Raw genomic sequence first — 20,359 nt, 5'->3', positions numbered from 1 at the left:
ACACACACACATCTTTTTTCCCCCCAGAAACCTTTTATTTAATGTATACATAAATACAACTTTAGGAACGTAGTGATTCTTCCCACCGTACCCGTCCTCCCACCCGTACTCCCACCCTTCTTCCTTCTCCCTCTACTATTGCATTCTTGTTTTTTACTAAATTCTATTTTTAATTTACTTTATATATATAAGATTAATTCTATATTAAGTAAAGAGTTCAACAAATAATATGGGGGAAAAACTGTTCCTCAATAGTCAAGACAAGGGCTTTTCAGTTATCACATCTCAAAGTGTCAATTTCACTTCTATAGATTACCTTTTAGGTGCTCTATTAGTTACCATAAGTCAGCTAGAACATATGATATTTGTCTTCTTGGGACAGGCATGTTTCACTAAGTATAATGTTTTCCAGTTGCATCCATTTTGTTGCAAATGACAGAATTTCATCTTTTTTTTTTTTTTTTAACCACTGTTTGTGTATTCCATAGTGTACATATCCCATAATTTCTTCATCCAGTCTTCAGCTGACAGACATTTTGGTTGATTCCATATCTTAGCTATTGTGAATTGAGCTGCTATAAACGTGAGGGTATGGATAATTCTTTTCATATGCCGATTTCATTTCCCTTTGGTAAATTCCCAGGACTGGGATGGTTGGGTCATATGGTAGGTCTACATTCAGATTTCTGAGGTATCTCCATACCCTCTTCCACAGTAGCTGTACCAGTTTACATTCCCAAAAACAGTGGATTAGGATACACTTTTCCCTGCATCCTTGTCAGCATTTGTTTATTGATTTCTGTATGAAAGCCATTCTAATGGGGGTGGGGTGAAACCTCATTGTGCTTTTGATTTGCGTTTCCCTGATGGCTAGTGATCCTGAGCATTTTTTCATGTGTCTATTGGCCATTTGAATTTCCTCTTTGAAAAATAGCTGGTTAATTCCTTTGCCCATTTCTTAACTGGGTTGTTTTGTTGTTGAGTTTCTTGAGCACTTTATATATTCTGATTATTAATCCTTTATTTGTTGCATAGTCTGCAAATAATTTCTCCCATTCTGTTGTTTAACTCTTTACTGAGTGTTTCTTTTGTAGTGCAGAAGCTTCTAAATTTGATGCAATCCCATTTGTCAATTTTGGCTTCTTTTTTTTTTTTTTTTTTTTTTTTTTTTGACAGGCAGAGTGGACAGTGAGAGAGAGAGACAGAGAGAAAGGTCTTCCTTTTCCATTGGTTCACTCTCCAATGGCTGCCGCGGCCAGCGCGCTGCGGCCAGTGCACCACGCTGATCCGATGGCAGGAGCCAGGTACTTATCCTAGTCTCCCATGGGGTGCAGGGCCCAAGGACTTGGGCCATCCTCCACTGCACTCCCTGGCCACAGCAGAGAGCTGGCCTGGAAGAGGGCAACCGGCACAGAATCTGGCGCTCCGACCGGGACTAGAACCTGGTGTGCCGGCGATGCAAGCAAGGTGGAGGATTAGCCTAGTGAGCCGCGGCGCCGGCCTAATTTTGGCTTTGATTGTGCTTCTGGCATCTTTTCCAAGAGCTCTTTGCCTATGCCTTGCAGAGTTTCCCCAATGTTCTCTAATTATTTGATGGTATTGGGTTGTGGATTTACTTCTGCAACACATATTATCTTATTGTTGTAGACATCAGAAACCTGAAATAGGTCCTATGGAGACTAAAATCACGTAGAGATAGTTCCTATGTGGAGGGCTGCTGGTTCCAAGTTCCCTACCCTTCTACTTCTAGAGGTTACCTGTGTTCCTTAGCTCACAGCCACTGCTTACATCTTCAGAGCCAGTAATATAAAGTTTTCAAATATTTCTCTGAGTTTGACCTTCTCCCTCCTCTTCCATCTTTTCAGGATCCCTTGTGATTACACTGGACCCACCTGATAAAATAAGCAGTGTTATTTCCCCGTGTCAAGGTCCTAAGCTTAATCATATCTGTGAAGTCTTTTGCCACAGTAAGTAGAATATAAACAGGTTCTAGGATTAGGGTCTGGACATCTTTGGGGAGAATTATTTTGCTGCCCACAGTGGCTGCCCTAAGTCCTCTCTATAAATTGGGAACCTCCGCGGTTTTATTCCATGGTGTTGTTAAGAAGGTTCAAACATGTCATTTTTGTGGAACACTCAGCTCAGGGCAAACAGCTCATGTATTAGAAATTAATATTATCACCAATTTCATCTTATCATGTTCTAATAGAAAACTTTCTTTTTAAATTCTTTTAAGTGGTGGGGATATTGTGCTAATATTTCTGCTGCATGTTTGAATCCAAAGAAAAATATAGATATTCTGTTGTCTGAGCAATCAGTAGAAGTACATGCACCTAATGAGGGGTTAGTGGACTAGGAGGCAGCTTGAACAACATTTTCATTGCTCATAGAACAGCCCTTTTGGATTGCTCTTCAATCAAGTGGCACTTACTAGAGATCATTCTTGGGAAAACAGCCAATTTAATTTGGCAATCTTAATACAGTTAAATATTCCATTTTTAGGCACCTTAATGTTTAAGACATTTTAATGACCACTGTAACACTTACTCTATCACCTTGCAATCCCTATTCTCAATTTAAATCTTTTTAGAGTATTTAATGTGTCTTATGTAAGCAGCCTAAAGCTGTACCAATAGAATGGAATAGTAAAAATTATTATCTTTTTATAACTACAATAACAATATAAATAATTGAAGAATACTTTATAGTTTTACAAAAGCTTTTCTCATAGACTATCAAATAAATGACTGATTTGATGATTACACAAGCATTCTAGTATGTGGATGTTCTGACACCGGCCTTGGAATGAGACTGATGTGCTTTCTAATCCTTTCATTGTGCTGTGTGAACTTCAACTTGAACCAAGTCACAGACCCTTCCTAAGACTGTTCCCTCATGTCAAATGACAAATCATATCACCCTGTTAGGGTTATATAATAAGCCAGTACCCGCAAAGCTCTCAGTTCAGAGACAGATACAACTCTGTAACCAATACATTTTGACTCTTGTTACCGTTGCTATTATTATTTAAAGATATGTTAAAATAAAGGTTGTCTAGGCCTAATTCAGCTGCGTGCTCACATTGATAGAGGCTGCAGGCCAAAGTGAGGTGTAACTCCCCAAGCAAGACTTGCAGAAAGAGATGAGCAAACTACTCGGGGGATGACCCACCCCTCACTGTTCACCTACAGTGTCTAATAGGATTGGAATGAGGAACAAAGGGAGAGGAGGTGAAAAGCAGCCTGGTGGAGGGTGTTGCTAGTGTGGGTGAGTCTCTCCTAGAGGCAGAAGGGTGGGGAGCTTCACTTGGGGTTCAGAGAGAGGGATTGGAAGGAGTCTCCCCAAGACTGCAACATGTGACTCTGGTATCTTGGCAGAAACTGAAAGACCGATGCATGACTCATTTCCAGAACCCCAGAATGTGGGAGACTGAAGAGCTAGTTGCTCAGAGAATGGATTGAAGGATAAACTGCTGTTGTTCTGGGGATGGTTACACTTTGAGTATTTCTCTGGGAAAAAACAAACAAACAGCAAACTGGGCCTGTGGAGCAGATATCTTGGGGCCATGCTCCAGAATGAGCCAGTTAGGCCTAGGCTGTCACAGGTCCTGAGCAAGATGGCCACTAGAAGGTGAGGGACTGACAAAGGGGAGAGGGTGGGCTATGGATTTCCAGAGGCTGAAGAAGATCCGTAAGTGCCAGCAGGGTGAGATGCCTTTGCCCAAGTTCACAGAACTACAGGAAGGAAACCTGCAGTGATGGAGCAAGTCGTAGGGACTCTGGGAAGAGCACAAGGAGACAACCAGAGGCTGCCTGGATCATCTCAAGATGAGTCCTCTTTTCATCTCTCTTCATGTTCTGATCCAGAAGGTTCAGAAACCATGATGAACAAGTTTAGGAGGAAGGATGAATGAGTAAGGTGGAGAAACAGAAGTCAGATATGCCCTTCTCCCAGGCAGGCAAATAGTGTGTGAACATAGAGAGGCTGTGAGCGAGAAAGAAGAAACAGTTGGTTTTGCCTGTCCCATTGGACAGGAGGTAGAATTTGCTGGACCAAGACTTCTTTGGTTCCTTGAAAGTGTCAAAGACTTATGAAACTTTCCCCAAATCTGAGCCAGTGGCAAGAAAATGATACTTCTGTTGAATAAATTGAAAGTGCCCATGGGAAGTAGACCTGCAGCTGCCCCTTGGTTATCTCCACAAGTTACACTCTGTGTCCTATTGGCTACCTCCGTATTTCTCAGAATAACCCTTGGAGGTGTTATAGAACCTCCTAAATTGGAGTCTGCTCACCTGATGTGCAGCAAGCCAATCATTGACACTGGGACAATAGAAGATAGTGGGAGGTTATTTAAAATGTGCAGAGCAAGGAGTTGCACACTTGAAAACTGTACTGAGGCTCACCTGAAATGAATCATCTTTCTTTTTTCACAGAGTAGATGAGCTTCACAGAGTATGGCTCTTGTCTGTATGTCCAGGGCTGTTGTGATGAGCTCTGTAGGCCCTCTCCCGTGGAATAATCACAACATTCCTATGCTAAGAAGCTCCTTGCCCAGAAATTTTGCTTGCTTGCTTCTGTGGAGATAGTGAATGCCTGCCTCTTAATGCCTTAGGTGAGGAATGCACATTTATGTCCGCATGGAGGAAATAAAGAGGACTCGTTCACACACATTCAATGTGCTTGCTGGTCGTGTCCACGAAGATGGCTGTGAGGTGTGGGCCACTGCTCTGTGCCATCCCCTCAATGTTAACGAGCAGTGCTAGCTTCAGGGGTCCTGGGTGCCCTTCATTCAAGTAGTCACTCCTTTGGGCATGGGCTGGAAACAGCCAAGTAAAGCTAAATATTACATCTCACAGCCTTGATCCTAACTAAAGGAAAATAGAGACAAAAATAAAGTTTTTAACTAGTCTCTCTCTCTCTTTTCACGTCTGGAGGCTTCCATCTTGCTGAGATGACAAAGCTAAAACCAGACTTCAGCCAGTGACTCCAGCTAGGGAGTCATTTCTGATTTTGGCAAATCCTAAAACTGAAAGCTGTTACATCAAGGGCTATTGAAGAAAGGGAATGCACTTAGCTCAGAAACAAACCAAAACTTAGGGAGGCCTGAAAGGCCTGTCAGAAGGACGAGGAGTAAATCTGTTCTCTTTGAACCCAGAGGACAGATCCAAGGTATGGGGTTGAGTTCACACACAAACACACATGGACTCAGTAAAATGGACAACATTTTAGCCTAGGATGACTCATACCTAGAAGTTACTGTGTTCTTTGAAGGCCACCACATAAACAAAACAAGACAAAACAAACAAATACCTCACTAAATGGTCCTGCTTTGCCTCTGCATTGTTATCCACATAGCTCTGAAAAGTAGTTGTTACCTCAAAAGTGAGTCCTAAAGTCCTAAGGAATTGCGCATGGGGCAGAATGCTTTTTTGGAGGACTTTTTTTTTTTTGGAGGAGGGGAGGATTAGTGCTCTGCTTGGTGGCATTCTCACCTCTGAATGGGATGTAGATAAGATTCTAGGTTTCAGAATCATATTATCACTAGTTCCAACCCTAGCTCTGCTGCCTTAGGCAAATTATTTAAACTCTCTAAGCCTTAATATTGCTATTTGGAAAGTGCAAAAATAAAAACCACCAACCTGATAGGGGAGTTTTAAGAATTAAATGCTTTTATTTTCCCTTTTCAATATATCTTTTTTTTTCAAATTTATATAAAGAGAACAGATTTCATAAAATTTTAAGTACATAGTGATACTTCCCACTCCCGTTCCTCCCTTCCTCCCTTCCCTTGCCTTCCCTTCCTTCCCCTTCTCTTCTCTTCCCTTTCCTTTCTTCATTTTAATTTTTGTGATAGCATACTTTCAATACTTTATAGTCGCAGGGTTAACCTTCCATTAAATAAAGAATTCAACAGGTAGAAGGTAGAAAGATCACTGTTCCATAGAAGTATAGACAAATAATCCAATAATAAATAATCCAATAAATCCAATAATCAAGTCTTAAGATGGCAATTTCATCATATACATTATATTTTTTAAAATGATATATCTGTTTGAAGGGCTGAGTTACAGAGAGGGAGTTGGGGAGAGACAGAGAGAGAGAGAGAGAGAGAGAGAGGTGTCTTCCATCCATTGGTTCACTGCACAAAGGCCACAACAGCCAGGGGTGGGCCAAGCCAAAGCTAGGAGCCAGGAGCATCATCCGGGTCTCCCTCATGATACAAGGGCCCAAGCACTTGGGCTGTCTTTTGCTGATTTCCCAGGTGCACTAGTAGGGAGCTGGATGAGAAGTGGAGTAGCTGGGACTTGAACTGGTATCCATATGGGATACCAGTGATGCAGGCCGAAACTTAACCGTTACAGCTCAGCACTGGCCCCTATATTACATTTATTTTGCACTTTTTATTTTAGCTACCAAAAATCAAATAAAATATATGATATTTGTCTTTTGGGTCTGGCTTATTTCACTAAACATAGTGGTCTCCAGTTGCATCCATTTTATTGTAAAAGACAGGATTTCATTCTTTATCCAATCATCAGTTGATGGACATCTGGATTGATTCCATATCTTAGTTGTTGTGAATTGAGCTGCTATAAACATTAAGGTACAGATAACTCATATGATGATTTCATTTTCTTCGGGTAAATTTCCAAAGAATAGGATGGCTGGGTCAAATGGTAGATCTATATTCAGAAATCTACATACTGTCTTCCATAATGGTTCTACTGGTTTATACTCCCGCCAACAGTGTATTAGGATACCTTTCCCCCGACATCCTTGCCAGCATTTATTGTTTGTTGATTTGTGTATGAGAGCCATTCTAACTGGGGTGAGGTGAAAACTCATTGTGGTTTTTATTTGCATTTTTCTAATAGGTAGTGATCCTGATTTCATGTGTCTGTTGGCCATTTGAAGAAATGCCTATTCATCTCCTTTGTCTATTTCTTAACTGCATTGTTTGGTTTGTTGTTGTTGAGTTTCTAAATCTCCTTATATATTTTGGATATTAATCCTTTTTCAGATATGTAGTTTGCAAATATTTTATCCTATTCTGTCAGTTATTTATTTATTTTGTTGAGTGTTTCCCTTGCTATGTTGAAGCCTTTTAGTTTGATGTAATGCCATTTGTCTATTTTTGCTTTTATTGACTGTGCTTTTGGGGTCTTATCTAAGATGTCTTTGTCTATGACAATGTCTTGCATCATTTTCCCTATTTTCCTTTAGTAATTTGATGGTTTCATGTCTTAGGTTTAGATCCTTGATCTGCTCTAAGTTGATTTTTGCATAGGGTGTATGGTAGAGGTCTTGTTTTGTACTTCCGCTTGCGAAGATGCAATTTTCCCAACACCATTTGTTGAAGAGACTGTCCTTTCTCCAAGGAGTATTTTTAGCTCATTTGTCAAAAATTAGTTGGTTGTAGATGTATGGATTAATTTCTGGAGTTTCTAATCTGTTCCATTGATCCACATGTATATTTTTGTGCCAGTAACACACTCTTTTGATTATAGCTGCCCTATAGTATGTCATGAATTCTGGTATTGTGATTGCTTATCAATGGCCTGATACTTGATCAGACACATACAAATGGAAATCTCAAAGGACACCGTACATTTAAATTTTTCAACATTACTATGTGGCCAGTGCTGTGGTATAGTGGGTAAAGCCACTGCCTGTAGTACCAGCATCCCATATGAGTGCTGGTTCGGATCCTAGCTGCTCCACTTCTGATCTAGCTCTCTGCTATGGCCTGGGAAAGCAGTGGAAGATGGCCCAAGTCCTTGGGCCCCGACCCACGTGGGAGACCTGGAAGAAGCTCCTGGCTGCTGGCTTCCTGGCTTTAGATGCATGCAGCTCCAGCTGTTGCGGCCATCTGGAGAGTGAACCAGTGGATGGAAGACCTCTCTCTTTCTGCCTCTCTTCTCTTCTGTGTGACTCTGACTTTCAAATGAATAAAATAAAATCTTTAAAAAAGCAAAAAAACACATGTTATTATGCATAGAAATATTGAATATAACCATATGGTATGTACCTTCTGTAGAACAACATGACCTTGCAATTAGAAGCCCAAATGCCTAGAGTTTTTAAAGATGTGATTTGATGTTAGCATTGATGATTCTGAGTTTTGATGTTTATATCAGTTTTATTTAGTTCATTTATGTAATTCTCTGCTAGCACATACTGGTGGAAAAATGAAAATAGACCCCCAAGATCTAAGAAAACCACTGGGAGAAAACTGAAATTTGATACATTTTCATATGTTAACTGTGATGTGATTATTTTTGGATTCAAGTGAAGTTTGAATCCTTGTTTGGCTACTTAATTAGCATTATGACTTTGGACAATTTACTTAACCTTTTAAGACCTGTTTGCTCATCTGTACAAGAAGAATTGTGAGAATTAAATTTAATGAAATCATACATGGAAAAGTTTAATGGTAATATGTTTTCAAAAACTGATAGCTATCCCGTTTTTTTTTAAATTATTTTATCTTTTATTTATGAGAGAGAGAGAGGGAGAGGAGATATCTTCCATCTGCTGGTTCACCTCCCCCCACAAAATGCATATTTTGGCTGAGACTGGGACATGTCCAGGCTGAAGCCAGGAGCTGGGAACTCAATCCAAGTTTCTCATGTAGACGGCAGGATACGATTGCTTAAGTCATTACCTGTTGCCTTCCAGGGTACACATGAACAGGAAGCTGGAATTGAGAGTGGTGCCAGGACTCTAAAATATAGGTGGTCCAATATGTGATTGGGTGTCCCTACTGGTATCCTAGCTGACAGACAAAATGCCTCCCCTATTTTAAAATAAATTTATTGTTCACTCTAGCTATTGTACATCTGGCATAAGCGTTTCTTAGGAGCAAAGTTGGAGAACCACTTGTCAGTAGTAACCACAACTGTGTTTTGCTCTGTATTCGTTTCCTACTGCTACTACTGTAATACGTGACCCAAAACTTGTTGCTTTAAGCAGATTTATTCTAAGTTCTGGAGAACAGAAGTCAAAAGTTGAGCTCACTGGGCTGAATTAAAGATGTTGGCAGGGCTGTTTCCTTCTGGAGACCTGAGGAGAGAAACAATTTCTTTACCTTTGCTGTCTCTGGAGCCCATATTTCTTGGATTGTGACCCCTTCCTCCCATCCTCCCATCTTCTCTTTTTCATCGCATCTCTTGTTTCTATTGTTAAAGCTCCCTCCATCTCTATGTAAGGAGGACACGTGTGATGACATTTAGGTATCACCTAGATAATCTCCCTTCTCAAAATCCTTAATTTAATAATCCAGTCTTCAAAGTCCCTTTTACATATGAGGTAGCATTTGTAGGTGCTGGGTAATGTGATGTGTACTTCTTGGAGGGGTCATCACTCAGCCCACTACAGGTCAGAGACTTCCCTTTCATTCGAATTGTTCAAGCAAAAGTTGGGGGTTAATCTTGTGTCAGGCATAGGAGAGGACGTCTCCTGTGGCTGGGAGCTTATTTAGGAGGGTCTTGTAGGAATTTAGAACCTATGATTTTAGAAGGGAAACAATGGGAACATTGTACCATCTCCAGATAGAAGTATTTCTCTTTTTGTATAGCAATGTAATGTTTCATCTCAACTATGGAAATTTTTTACCTATGCATGCATTTTCGGGGTGCTACATTTCATTCAGTCTGTACTAGACCATAGGTAAGTTGAGCCCTTCTCTCAGTCTTTGGAGATCCCCCACTCTTCTGACAATCTCCTATTTTGCACTCCAAACTGACAGGCTCATCATGCTTATATAGCACTTTATGCCAGCACTGTTCTAAGCACTATGTGTTAATCCAGTTAATATTAAAATATTCTATCATAAATGTAGCCCTGTTTTGCAGATGAGGAAACTGGGGCACCGAGAGGATAAGTAACATGTTCAAGGTATCAAGTAGGTGTTCAAAGTACATCAGGTTCCAGAGCCCATATTTTAAAAAATTTTTAATTGAGACATAATATGTGTACATATTTATGGTATATGCTATGATAATTTAATATATTATGCAGTGTATAATTATAGCATCAAGATAATTAGCAGAGCCCACATTTTTAACCACTACTCTATACTGTATCTCTGAAAGAAGTCCTTACTACACATTCATTATTAGTGTTATTGAGTCTAGAAATAAATATTTTGGTGCCTACCTCCTGCAGTGCTGCCTCCTCTTTCCCTCTTTCTTTCAGAAAAATGTAAGAAAGGATGGATAGATAACACAGAGGAAACAAGAGGTGTTCTTTTTGACTTGGTATAGAAGTCACATCCCGTGAGTGAGTATCATGTGTGTGGGTGATTCTCTACGTTAGAAACTAGCAGATTTTGTAGTCTAGCACATAAGCCAGTGCCAAGCAGATGTTGACAGACTTCAGATAAACATCATAAAATGATGATTAAGCTAAAGCAAATTTGAATGGTAAAGATGTATGGTCTTAAATTTATAGATTTATGACTTCTCTGTGCATTTGTGCAAAAATTCAGTCTTAAATCTGGATGTGTTGTGAATTTATAAAGTGAGAAAGAGGGTGGAAGGTAAGACATGATCATACCTGGGTCATTAAAGACAGTGGTTTCTCTGTTGGCAGAACCTCTGCTCTGCTCACAGAGGGTTTCAGGTTCAGATGGTGTGTATTCAAATTTTGATGCCACAATTTAACAACTTCTTAGCTGTGTAACCTTGGTGTGGTTTACTTAACCTTTTCTGTGCCTTAGTTTCCTTAGAATAAAATGGGCATAATAATGTTAACTACCTTATAGGGTTGGTGTGTTAATTGGATTAAAATGTATAAGACCATTATCCTCTTGTCTAACAGGCTTGAGGGGTCATTACTTATTGAGAAGAGGAAGATTTTTTTCTTTAGATGAGATTATAGAGGAGTAACTTTTTGTTTTAAGGAGGAAAAAAGGCAATGAGCTGTCTTATTCAGCTCATGCTACTATCACAAGATACCAAAGACTGCATGGCTCCAGCTACAAGCATTCATTTATCATAGGTCTAAAGCATGCAAAGTTCAACATCAAGGCACCAGCCCATTTGGTTTCTGGTGAGGACTCTCTTCTTGGCTTTTGATAGCTACTTTCTTCCTGTGTCTTCTCCTGGCAGGTGATGAGAGAGAAAGAGTGAGACAGCAAGAGAGTGAGAGAGTGCTCTGGTCCCTCTTCCTCTTATAAGGACAATAATCTCATCATGAATGCTTCTCAGGAGCTCATCTGAAGCTAATTACCTCCTGAAGACTACTTCTCTAAAATATCATCATAGTGGAGATTAGGGTTTTAACATATGAGTTTTTTTTTTAAGAATTATTTATTTGAAAGAGTTCCAACCAGAGAGAGGTCACATTCTGTTGGTTCACTCCCCAAATGATCACAATGGCCAGAGCTGAGCCGATCTGAAGCCAGGAGCCAGGAGCCAGGAGCCAGGAGCTTCTTCCAGGTCTCCCACAGTGGGTTGAGGGGCCCAAGGACTTGGGCCATCCTCCATACTTTCCCAGGCCATAGCAGAGAACTGGATCAGAAAAGGAGCAGCTGGGACCCAAACTGGCACCCACGTGGTATGCTGGCGCTGCAGGCTGGGGCTTTAACCTGCTGCGCCACAGCTCCAGCCCCTAACATATGAGTTTTGAGGGAGATGTTAACATTCAACCCACAATGTTAGCAAACAAAAAATTAAGAAAATGGTTTCAGATTGTGGCGAATGTGATGATGGAAATATTTCATAAGAATGGGTTCTTTCATGTCTGGGATTGAAGTGGGGCAGAGAAATCTATTCCAATTGAGTGGTCAGGTTGGGCCTTTCTGGGTGGGGTCTGAGTGACAGCAGAGACCATTCAGATCATTGAGACAGTAGGAACAGAACAAAGACCACAGGACTTGAGATTTTGGAAAAACAGTAACATAAACAGTAACATAAAAAGCCCAGTGTCACTAGGGGAAATGCAGGAAGAGGTGAGTGGTAGGAAATGAAGACAGGGTAGAAAATGGACAGGGATTGGAGTGTGAGTGATAGGGAGGGGGTTTTTTGCTCTAAGGGAAATGGGAAACCAATGGAGAATTTTAGCAAAAGGGAGACATGATAAGTAGGAAAGCAGGTCAGAGGTACTTGGATTTGGGCCAGAGGTGAAAACCATGGCCAGAATGTTGTGTCAGGGGCTATTTTAAAGGGACTGTGCCCGAGAGCACCATCTAGAAGAGTTGAGCTTTCAGTGGAATGGATCTTGGCTTGAGAGGGAAGAAGATTTGAAGTCATGTCGAAAGTGATTATAGGCTGGAACTGGAACTCCCAGTTGGTGAATTGAGATTTATTATCTACATACCATATATTGTGGGCCATGCTTCAGACGGACTTCCACCTAAGTACAAAGGAGGAAACTTCCCCACTGAATGAATTTTAAAGGGAAGTGTTGAGTTTCGATTTCAACCCTGAACTAGTTTTGTCCCAGTACTGCTGGTTCCATTAGTATGTAGTATTTACTTAACTCTCCGTAAGTTGGGGAACATTCTGAACCTAGTCGTAAGGATTAAGAAACTAAGGCAAGGCTTGAAGATTTTCAAACTAATCAGCAAGTACTCACAGAAAGCAGGAAGTGGAGCAGTGTTAGAAACCAGAGCTTTTGTTAGCCACTGTGCCATGCTTCTTGGTAAGTAATGAAGGATTTCATGATTGGACAATATGACTGTGAACTGGTGGAAACAATCACAGATGCTGGGCTCTATCTATCTATCTATCTATTTATGTATTTATTAAGATATAAGGATATTAGCCAATGGACCATACCCAGTTCCCCATCTGTCAATTATAGGACAACTTGAAAAGATCCCCAGAATGAAGCAGAACTTTGACCTCATGGCTTATGGTGTTATCTCTGGGGCATTCGAGATAGGGCTGGTCCTTCTGAGAAATGGGGACCACATAGGCACTGCTCTCTCCCTCCCTTCTTGTGCCCTCTTGACTGCTGGTGTGCATTGCACCCTGCTAACCCCAGAGAGGACACAGAGCTCTTGGCTCAGACCAGTCCTGTGGGCTGTGATTATTCATCAGGGCCCTTGTCTGTATCCAAGTTGCTGAGCTTGGCAGCTGTAGAGCCATGCTGAAGAGGCGGAATACTCTTTTCAGTGGGACTCCCAGGTGCCACTGAAACACCGCCTCTCAAACTCTCCCCACTTCTGCCCCCTTCTCCTTTTCAGGGAATATCCTGAAGCCAGATTCATTTGTGCATGCCACCACCTTCAGTCTAAAGCTGTTGTTAAACACCGTTGTTAGGATCATGACTATTAGATAAATAAAATACTGCTGTATATTCAAGAATGGCCTTTACAGCATTATATTAAAACAATAAATCATGTATCACAGATTCAGCGTTTGAGCCAGGTTTTATTGCATTATTCCATTCTCTCCATTATCCAGCTTTAAAATCCCTCCTCCTGCATTTACGATTTTGAAACATTACATCAGTTACGTCCCTATGGCACTTTAATTTAATTCAGCACTTTAAGGGGTAGGTAAGTGTTTAGGACGCTGGGCCAGGCTCTGATCATTTTATGAAACCGTTGTTTTATAGAAGAACATTACCTTTATTACCAGATTCTATGGTGTGTTTGGGGGGAGACAATCTGGTTACAATTACAAATAGAATTTTTTAGGAGCTGCAGTAGAAAGCTCAACCATTTGAAGATGAGAAATGGCTTCCTTGATCGGTCGCAGTATATTGGTGCAAGATGTCAAAGGGAAGCATTTCTATGCCTCAGCCTGATGCTTCTCTTTCAGGAGTTTATGTGAACTATTGGTGCAGGTGGTTCCAATGGAAAAACTTTACGTGACTCTGTGCCCTGCAGCAATGTGAGTCATCAAAAGCACTGTCCTCACCTATATCAAAGGCGAGCCTTTATGTACTGGCCAATGCAGTTTGTTAAGTTCACCCCAAACAAACTAGACACCATTACACCTCCAGAGCAGTGAGTGCCTCCTTAAAGATGGAAAGTCAGACTCACGGAGGGGCAATTGCCTTGTCGGGCACTGCTTCTCCAGCACCGCTTCTCCAGCTTGCAGAGAAGAAATGACTTCTGTCACCATCAGTCCTTAAACACCTGCTGAAATTCATGGGTGTCACTCCTCAATACCCATTTCTGTTTTATTTGTGTTGGGGGGATAGTGTGTAGATAAAACTTTTTTAACAATAACCCAAACTATATCAGTAGGATACTGCTTAAAATTCAAGTAGCCTGTCTTTCATATACCATAAGCCTCTGGGAAGCCAATAAATGTCAAAGAAATGTCAAATTATTTATGAATTGGTTGGGTCCACTGTGCATTTCTGAGGAAGTCTTGTGGCATTTGGTCATTGCTTTCTTTGAAGGCATCATACAGAGTAGGTACCATAAATACATCAAATGAATTATAGCATTCACCTCTACACAATCAACCGCCCAGCACTTAAAAGTGTTCAAGTTGTTTCCTTCTTGAGGATTTCATTTGCTAGATGATTCTTTTTTCTCTAATGTCAAAAGTTGGTGGGCAGATGTGTCCCAACAATCAGCAGAGGTCCAAGTTTGGATGGCCTTTGATGTTCCTAGTCCTCTTGGTGGAGATCTTTTAATGTCACATAGAACTGAGATCCCTGGACTTTTGAACCAGCTCCTGTGGAGCCAAGGAAGGCAGGGAGGTTGGTGTCCCCAGAAGGAAACTGGGTAGCGCTGCGTGTCAGCAGGAGCTTCCCAAGACCATGTGGCCCTGCCTAGGAAGGTGCGTGCTACTTTCTCTTTGCTCCTTGTGTAGGAAGACCCCTGAGGAGTTCCATCCTTTCTGGGTCAACTGGTCCTGTCCTTCAGGGACTGAACAAAGCTGAGCTGAATTCATAGGCAGTGAGTTTGAATATCTGTCTTTCCTCTTTTTATTAAAACTGAAGGTGAATGTGTCAAAATTCTTATAAAAAAGCTGCATTATAGAAAATAAGTTATTTTCTTTTTGATATCATGCTACAGAGAGCAGACTCTCAAATTACCTGAATTCTATAGCCAACATTTTTTACTTTTCTAAAGTTACTTCACTGTATAGAGTGCTACTCCATGAGAGACTCTTTGTGCAGCACCTTGGGTTCACATTATCTTGTTAGACCTGTGAGGCTTATGGAATTTTCCCCATTTCTCGGTGGTTTAAGGCTAAAAGGATGAAGAATGGTATAAGCTGAAATGGAGAGGAATGTGGCTACTTATATTGATAATGTGTTATTTATTTAAAAGTTGTAAATATAGTCTTGATTGGAAATGGTTAGTGTTAAAGGAAAAGCATTGAGCATAGTGGTATATGAAACTGAGACTGGAAATGTCCTGTATATAAAATGTATTAAAAGACTTCAAAGAATTTCTCAATAACTGTTTCTCTTGTAATGCTAAAGGGGGGACCTCAAACTTGCATAGGAACAGAGTAGTGTTTGTGGAAGAACTTTGAAATTTTAGAGAGAAAATTTCACGGCCAAGAGATTCCATTGATCTTGTTTTATTGTTGGAATAACTCCTCACTCCCCATTTGATAAACCTCCCTTAATGTGTCCTGTCTCTTTCAAGCCTATCAGGAAACAGTTTTGCACTTGAATCGACCCAACCCACAAATTGTTTCCCAGTTTGGTTTCCTAAGACTCCATTCCAGCAGGTATTTTTCAGGTCCTGTTCTAGGCATTTGCTTGTATGTCCTTCTGAAATATCCCTCCCTTCACAGCTTCTATTGACCACACTAAAAGGGGCATCGCTCACTGTGGAAGACAAGGGACATTTTCTAGCCTCTTTGCTGGGATCACACCAATGAAAATACTGCGTCTTAAAAAACAAAGAATTCCAAACACTAGGTGAAACTGTTGAACAACCTGGCTTTCCGCCTATTTAGAAAAACCTTAACAATTTGGACCTCATTAATGTAGAATCTACTCCAATCAGACATAAGCTTGAAAAATTACGTTCATTAATAATGAAAATGAGACTGCATGAGACATGTTTGACTTCCCCAGAGAACATATTAGTTGAAAGTACATTCAGCATTTATTTCCATATCAGTAATCGATGTACTGTTTATTGATCACTTCATTCTGATTATTAAAGCAGATCTAGAAGGAACCTCACTTTCTTACGGTGATCCCGTTTTGGCTAAAATGTGTGTTATTGTCCTTTATAAATGTGTATATCTTTGACTATCCAATAATTCAGGCATTTTTTTTCCTGTGATAGATCTTAGGCAGACTCCAGGTGATTAATGAGATTCTTCTGTATTTTAGTGTTGACAGCTTTCTTTTCATGTTTAAATTTTACATTCAGGAATCTTATTCTTAGAAGTAAAAACAGATGACACAGGAGTTTTGAAAATATTAATAAATGGCAATTCTATAAGAGTTCAGTAAGGGCAGGTGGAGATGCTTTGAGGCTCATTTCTTAGCTTTGGCTGGCATCACAGGCATGATGATTAATTTTGTATGTCCAACTTGGCTGGGCCATCGTGCCTAGATATTTGGTCCAACCTTATTCTAGATATGTCTATGAAGGTGTTTCTTGGATGAGATTAACATTTAAATGGGTGGACTTTAACTAATGCAGCTTATTCTCCATAATGTGGATGGGCCTCATCCAATCAGTTGGAGGTCTTGATAGAAAAAGACTGACCTCCCTTGAGTAAGAAGGAATTCTGCCAACAGAGGGCCTTTGGGCTCAAGCTGCAACTCTTCTGCGGGTCTCCAGCCTGCTGGCATACCCTGCAGATTTTGGACCTGTACCTGCACAATTGTTCTCTCACTCCCTCTACCTCTCTCTCCATAAAGTCATCTTGGTTTGATTTCTCTGGAGAACACTGATGAATACAACAGGACTCTCAGAATATTAACTGTTTGAGAATGTATCTAGTACTATGCCACATTTTAAAGTGTGGTTGTTAAAAGCTTTCTAAATGCAGTGAGGTGGCCAGCTTTTTAAGTATGATACAGAATGGCCTTTGGTTTAGTTTGTCTCTGTTTTCAGTTTGATGTTTGTATGGTACAGTATTTAGCACAATGATAATGGCCAGTAAATGTATGCAAAAATATTGTAGAACACCTGGATAAGAGAGGGCAAAGTAGTCCAATGGCATAAAACCAGGAACAAAATAAAATTTTATTTTTTTGGCAGGATTCCATTCACAGAAAAGGTTTTAGGCAGTTTCTAAATGTCAGGCTTAGATTAGCACATGTGAAAAGTGGAAGAGAATCAGCTTTTGAATTTAAATAGAAGAAAGCTTAACTTTTTATATTTAAGAGAACTTTGAAGTATTTAAACAAGCACAATTGGCCTCAATTGTATATTTCAGAATATGTGGAAAGTGCTGGTTTCTGAGCAAAAGATGATAAAATGTATAATATTCATTGCATATGAAGTAATATCTTTTTCTTCAAAAGATGATGTATAGGAAAATATAGAAAATTTGGAAATTATAGACAATTTGGAAAGTAGGGTGGGAATTGCTTTGAAAAGATGATTAACATTTTGAAATTTTGAAAAATTTACTTACTTGAAAGACGAGAGAGAGAGAGTCTACCATCTAATGATTTACTCCCTCAATTACCTGCAACAATGAAGCCTGGATCAGGCTGAAGTTAGGAGCCAGGAACTCCACCAGGTCTCCCACATGTGTGGCAGGGGCCCAGTTACTTGGGCCATCATCTGATGCTTTCCCTGACGCATTAGCAGGAATCTGGATTGGAAAGTGATGAGTAGCCAGAACTTGAAGCAGGCACTCTGACATGGGATGTGGATTTCCTGATCAGTGTCTCAACATGTTATGCCACAAGGCCCACCCCTTCACATATTTTCTTTTGGTCTTTCATTCTGCACCTTTTCATGAAGTTTGTTTTTCCATAACAACATTGCATTGTAATACATAAAATAATTTGCATTAATCTTTTTCTTCCTTATATTAAAATGAGTATTTCCTGAAAACATACAGAAGTTAGGCTAAATTGACAAAGTATAAGAGCTACCTTTTCTGGAAATCAGAGAAAACAACAGTAAAATTTTAAAATCTATTATTACTGTTAGCATCTGTATGAGTGTCTCTGGACTGTAAAACTGTCACAATATTTCATTTTTTTTTGAGAGAGAGAGAGGCAGAGAGACATAGAAAGAGAGATTTGACATCTACTGGTTCACTTCCAGTTGCCTGTGGTGTCCTGGGCTTGGTCTAGTTGAAGCCAGAAACCAGGAACTTCATCTGAGTCAAACTGTATGAGAGGGACCCAATTCCTTGAGCTACCATTACTGCCTCCCAGAATCCCATCAAGGTATTTCAGGGGTAAGCAGTCCATGCCAATGGGGAAGTGTTCCAGTTCTGGAGCCAGACAACCTGGTCCAAATGTCAGCTCTGTCATTCACCCATGGAGTAACCGTGGGCAGATTTCCTTATTTGTGAAGTAGGAGTTATCAATCTCATAGGACTGTTGCAAGTATAGCATAAAAATATGGAAAAGCACAGTGGTGCTTAGCATATTGTGAGCTCTCAGTTGATGACAGGAATTATTAGAGAACTTGAGATTCACCTTGAATCTCATCAATGTAACCTGTAATGACAATCATAAACCCTTAGTTAGCAAATGTCATGGATTAAGTGCTTTTGGTCCATGTTTCAAGAATACATCTATTCATTATAAAAGCTCTGTGGAATAAAGCACTGTTATCCGCATTTTGTAGATGAGGAAGGGTGAGGCACGGGGAAGATATATTGCTTTCCCAAAGGCGCCCAGAGAGTAAATGGGAAGATAAGCCACAATCTTTCAGGATCTCCTGTGGCTTTTAAAACAAGTACAAATCAGCTGTTCTCTTGTTTCACCTGAGTAGCTGTGGGAGAAGCTGCTATTAAAGAAGGAAATAGATGGGAGAAGGAAAAGATTTTAAAGAAATTTGTTGTAGAGGTTTTGACAAGCACAGAGAGGGTGGGAGCTTTTTGGAAATCTTTTTGTGACTGTGCTTGTCCTTTCAGTCCCACTACTTGAAGACTGAAGTATGTGACCTACAACTTTTTTGATCATTGTGTTCAACGTCGTTTTTGTTAAAAATAATAAAAAATAAGAAACCTCAACAACAATGGAAAGGAGAATAGAATGTATGTTTTCCATGAGGAATTGCAGAAAAGGATGGCACACATTCTCCTTCAATTTTCTCTGGGAAATAAGTCATTGTATCTGAGAATGGTAGCCCGAGAATCCGACTCTGTTCTTATATATGATTATGTCACTGGAAAACAGCTTTTGAAAGAAACACCCAGAGTAATTTATCAAGCAAACAGCTTTTGACTCTTTCCCTCTCCCTGGGGTTTATGAAACTGCAGCAGGTGGCATTTTGTTGTTTAGCATGACAAGCTTGTGAAATTGCAATAGCTAGTGGTGGAGGGTGTGTGTGTGTTGATTTTGTTTCTTTCACAGACAAATACCATGTATTAGGCCTTTGGAATGGCCTGGATTCTAGGCTAGATGCTTGGACTTACCACTAATTTTGCACACATCTTATGTAACAGTCATAACTTTTCAAGTAATACTTGGTCCATGATCCACAGTTTCCAAACCCTGTTTGTGAACACCATGGATAATATCCAACACTCAGAAGTTGACCTTCGTTCATATCCGGTTCTACAAGCTACTGGCTGGGTGACCTTGGCCACTTAGCTCCTCTGAGCCTGTTTCTGTCTTGGTCTTTACATTTGTGAATGTGTCAAGCTTTCTTCCTGCTTTTAGCTTCCACTTGGATTGCTCTTTCCTCAGAACTTTGGGCAATAAGATCGATTTCATTCTTCAGGTTTCAACCTTCAGGGTCATCCTGTAGGGGAGTTAGGTAGCTAACTCACTATCCCATTGCCTTGCTTTATTTCTCTCATAGAATTTTAAAATTTTCATTTATTTGAGAGAAATAGAGATAGAGATAGGGATAGGGATAAGGATAGGGATAGGGATAGGGTTAGGGATAGGGATAGAGATAGGGATAGGGATAGGGATAGGGATAGGGATAGGGATAGGGATAGGGATAGGGTTAGGGATAGGGATAGGGATAGAGATAGAGATAGAGAGATAGAGATAGAGATAGAGATAGAGATAGAGATAGAGATAGAGATAGAGACAAGCACAGATAGTGTATCCATCTGCTGACTTACTATGAAAGTGACTGAAATGACAGGGGCTGGGTTGGGGCCAAAACTGGGGAACTCAATTCAGATCTCCCAAGTGGGAAGCAGGAACCTAATAACTGAAACTATCACAGCTGCCTTCTGGGATCTGTACCGGCAGGAAGCTGGAGTAAGGAGCCATAGCTGAGAATGGAACCCAGGCATTCTTATATAGGATGTGGGATTTTCAA

General features: G+C 40.3%; 1 long non-coding RNA gene across 1 annotated transcript; it reads left to right on the top strand.

The window, feature by feature from the left end:
* Positions 1 to 1,176: 1,176 nt before the first annotated feature.
* On the top strand, positions 1,177 to 19,938 carry LOC138847272 (uncharacterized). The gene is made up of 3 exons (XR_011385000.1): positions 1,177 to 1,304; positions 1,866 to 1,967; positions 10,198 to 19,938. It is a non-coding gene; the product is annotated as an uncharacterized lncRNA (long non-coding RNA).
* The last annotated feature ends 421 nt before the right edge of the window (positions 19,939 to 20,359 follow it).

Source organism: Oryctolagus cuniculus, chromosome 20, assembly GCF_964237555.1.
Source record: "Oryctolagus cuniculus chromosome 20, mOryCun1.1, whole genome shotgun sequence".
In the NCBI taxonomy this organism is placed as follows: domain Eukaryota; kingdom Metazoa; phylum Chordata; class Mammalia; order Lagomorpha; family Leporidae; genus Oryctolagus; species Oryctolagus cuniculus.
The sequence above is the reverse complement of the archived record's forward strand: the minus strand, read 5'-3'. Positions and strand labels throughout refer to the sequence as shown.